The sequence below is a fragment of the Lactuca serriola genome, chromosome 4 (assembly GCF_051521515.1).
Source record: "Lactuca serriola cultivar US96UC23 chromosome 4, Lser_US96UC23_V15, whole genome shotgun sequence".
Taxonomy (NCBI): domain Eukaryota; kingdom Viridiplantae; phylum Streptophyta; class Magnoliopsida; order Asterales; family Asteraceae; genus Lactuca; species Lactuca serriola.
The window spans coordinates 303,404,036-303,408,480 of NC_136411.1; the positions used below are offsets into that span (position 1 = coordinate 303,404,036).

Genomic DNA, 4,445 nt, shown 5'->3' on the forward strand with positions numbered 1-4,445 from the left:
ATCAAATAAACTCCTAATTGTGCTAAAAGATAACAACAATGAGTTTGACTTTTAATGAAGTGTTTGACTGAACTGGATGGAAAATTTCGGGTTGTCACATCATCCCCCCGTTAGAGGGAATTTCGTCCCGAAATTAGAATTTAGGTAAAGGAGTAGGCATGAATAATCGAGCAAGGAGGTGGGGAAACTTCCGGATCGATTAGTTCTCGCGCTCATAAGTGAATTCGGGTCCTCGGTTGGTATCCCAACGAACCTTCACCAATGGGAGGCAGCGTTGCTTTATCTGCTTGACCTCTCGATCGATGGTCACTACGGTTCTTCCACGAAGGCGAGGATCTTGTTGATCTCGATCTCGTCGAGTGGGATTACGAGAGTCCTGTTGGAAAGGTGCATTTTCAAGGTCGAGACGTGAAGGGTAAAATTTATGTTACTGATCTTATGGTGTAGGTTGGGTTTGTGAGTTACAGGGCCAATTCGGGCAAGAATCCCGGAGGTGCTAACTATCTTGGATTTAGCTTACTACGCTTTCTGAAGCGTATCAATCCTTTCCAGTGTGAGGCTTCCGAAAGAGTTTGGTCTCTCACTTGGATTTCCAAAGGCTTCTTCCTCTTGCTTCTCATCCCAGTCAAGGGCCACTCTCCTCTGAGTCAAGGTCGTAAGTGGTTCCTTAATTTGCGATGAGTTCTGGATGAACTCTCGACAGTAGGTCAGCGAGGACTACAATTTGGCGAATTCCCGTCGGCATCTTCGGTGCTGACAAATTCTCAATGGTTTTGATTTTTGGCAGGGTCCTCAAGAGTTCCCACATTACTGGTAATGTGTCTTAGGAATTCGACTCTTCAAATCTAAAACTCGTATTTAGAGATCTTTCCGCAAAGTTTCCCTGATCGTAGTGTTTCCATGGTTCATTGTAGATGCTCTTTTTGATTTCCTTCTTAATACTATAGTAGATAAGTAAGTCATTTACAAGGACAATGACGAACCGATCCAAGTAAGAATGGCGTACCCTATTCATTAAGTTCATGAATACTACAGGCATATTGATCCTATCCGAGGGGTATGACTACGGACTCGTAGTGTCCGTATCGAGTTTGGAAGATTGTCCTCAGAACATCCTTCACTAACACTCGCAACTGGTGATATTCAGATCTTGGGTCCATTTCTGAAATGCACTTCATTCCTTGCGGTTGATCAACCAATTCATCTATGCGAGGCAGAAGTTAATGATTTCTAATGGAAGTCCTGTCGAAGTCTGCGCTACGAGGACTTCCCAAGGTGTTACCCATCATATTACTTCTCTCGCCTAAGCACGTTTAACTGCGGAGTTCTGATGGGATCCGGTGCATTAGCGTTGGTATGATCGCATACGCAGCACGAGGGCCCCTTTACTGATGGGATCTTGCAAAAGATAAGACTATAGTTGCACTAGTTTTAAATAGTTTATAAGTTTGTTACAACGAAACGCCTTAAATACTTTAACAAGAGTCCGGGGTAGTCTATCCTGCGGCAGTGATTCTTAGTATCTTCCCGTCTGAGCCAGAGTTCTTTGTTATTGGAAAATCCTTCTTGAAGTGCCCTATCTCACCGCATTGGAGACATATTGGGTTGGTACTAGCATCGGTGGTGGAAATGAGGTGTCGAGTCGGAGTTATGTGGACGTGGGTGCTTTCGTTGTTCTTTCCTGTTGGACAGTTCCTATGATAATGTCCTATCTCACCACAACTATAGCAAACCTGGCTGGCTCCGATGGTGGAGGTGGTTCTACAGAAACGAGCAATGTGCCCCATCTTGTTGCAATTGTTGCATTGCAATACTTGGCAAGCTCCATTATGATGATAGTCACACTTGTTACACTTCTGGAGTGTTTCCTCATAACGCTTGACCAGTGCTGAGGTGGCAGGAGTCGCCACTGGTTGTTGTCGCATGGCAAGCCTTTGAAATCGCTTACGTTCTGTTTTGGCTTGACGCTTCCGTTTCTTGAACTCCGAGTTGTTGTTTTGGGTGTTGGCGACTGTTAATATTTGTTGATTTGTCGGATCGTTACCACGATCAAAATTGTCAATTCCTTTGTCAGTCTTGTTTGTGTTGTTAGCGCTGCGGTTTGCAAGGACAGCTGCCACGACAACCGTCACGGCAGCTGTAACTGCGGCTTGGAAAGTAACGGCGTCCATAGGAAAGGCAGGGGTTTCATTGTTCGGTTGACTATTTCCGGATGACGACATGATTCTGTAACACGAAAGAAAAGGAGTTCGTGACCTATTATGGTTGAACTTAGATGTAGTCCGATCGTTCATGAAAAGAGTAATAGTATGTTCTCCAAGGTTTGACCTACATCCCTATGATGCAGTCCTAGTACGGAATAGAAGTATGTTCGTAGAATGGTCTTAAGACGTTTTGTCGTTCAAGCCGAGGTATTATTGGTTGGTGGGTAATATGATCCAACCTTTGAAAAAGACTTGAAAATGTTTCCGGAGTTAAATTACTATAGTCTAAAGACTTGACTAAAGCAAGTTTTAAATAGAATCCAATGAAAGTATGATGAGACTATTTGAACAAAGAGTGACACATAAGTTAGCCGACTGCCAATATCATCGATGTTTAAGATGTAATAAGTTCGGGAAAATTGACCTTGTAGTAGGTCTTACATCACATATGGAGTAGAAAAGTCTTTGACAGCATAAAGACCTAACTAAAAGTACTTACAGTACTAGGTAGTCACATAGAAAAGTGCTACATAGAACATGGACAGGAACACGGTTCTTTAAAACAAAGAAGGAAAGTAAAGTATCTCCTAATAGCGACGGTCAACCCTATGGTGAACCCTTAGTTTAGCTAGTTGACGTTCCATATCAAGTAGGTATCTTTCGTACACTCTCTGGCGTACTCGGAGCTCTATGACTTCGGCTCGAGTTTCGGCTAGTGCTTGTAGTAGGGTCTAATGGTCTCTCTCAGATCTCTCATGAGTGTGTTCAAGGTGATTGGTGCGGATGGTATGCATTCTAGAATTGGTATCAATCTCTGCGATACGATGGAGAGCCGTCCTGCCCTGAATTTCATTTCAGGCAACTCTATGGATCAGGATTGGTTAAACTCTATCTGCTGAGCTCCCTTCGTTTATGTTGTAGAAGCTTCGGTCTCCATTAAACGGCATAGGTTGCTCTTGATCTTCGCTCCATGTTTCCAAGCATTCTACCCAAGGAGGTGTCGGGCCATGAAAAGCCGGACGAGGGTTAGGATTTGGAATGGGAGCTACCGGGGGTAGGTTCTCAATCTCGGGATCCGAGTTATCATCATCTGAATGGTCTTTAGCATGGTGATCATTCAAAGGGATTGGATGATCATTCTCGGGTTCTTCTCTAAACCATCCAGCATTGCCTTTATTCGGAAGGTACGGGTTGCCGTGGGCATGGAGTCCAGCCATGTTTTCTACACGAGAATTGGGGTAAGGAAATAATTATTAGACGAACTCTCTAGATAATTATTAGAAAATCTTCATTAGTTACATCACTATTTGTAAAGTGCATACCAGTTATATGTAATCAAAATAGGATAGGCCTTCGAATAAGTGACCTTAACTCCAAATTCACAAGGAACCGGGGTAAAGCAAAAATATCACAGATTCTAAATCTATAACATCCTAGTTACATATAACATTAGTGTATCCACTTAGCAACTATCAACTTAGTAATAAAGATCCTTTTTAGTTCTCAAGTAAGTAATTATAGTAACACAAAATACCCCTATGGTATTTTAGACCTAGGTTCTGTTATAATGTTCTCATTGTAGTAGTGTTGGTAAGTTTTTAGACTTTTTGACACATCACAACCATTCTTGGGCATGTGCTAATCACACCTCGGAACAACATAGTTGATCAGGCTATGCCACTCCCAAGACTGACCATACATCCCCGAGCTTACCTGTAATATTTAACAATCGTAATACTTTTGTTCTTGTCATTGTGATACGGATTTCAGTATGAATGCAGGCACGTATACTTTGTTAAATATTTTATTATTTAAAAGTATAAACTCTTGATCAGAGTATTTTTAATCCCATTGTATTTATAGTTAGTATATCTTTTATGGGTTGATATACTTAATTCACTATAAACAATGCTCTAATACTAATCTGTCACACCCCAAAACCAAGAACGACGGAAACGTTCTGGGGCGGAGGACGTCAATGTAATGTATCACAACAATGTAAAGAGTAGTAAACAAGCAACAACATCATCCATTGCATTAATAGTATAATTTTAATTACAAGTGTGTTCGTTCATAGCATAAGACAACATAATGAATAATCAAAATAAAAGAGGAGTCTTGACTGCTCCGTTTTCACAAAACCTGGTCGTTGTACCTGTCTATTTGTGACATGAGAATACAAGTTATTTTGAAAGCGAGTTTCAACAATAAAGCTGGTGAATTCATAAGTATTAATGTGTC

General features: G+C 41.4%; 1 pseudogene; it reads right to left on the reverse strand.

Annotated features, from left to right (window-relative positions):
* Window positions 1-1,249: 1,249 nt before the first annotated feature.
* Window positions 1,250-1,368, reverse strand: LOC145103612 (5S ribosomal RNA; annotated as a pseudogene).
* Between the last annotated feature and the right edge of the window lie 3,077 nt (window positions 1,369-4,445).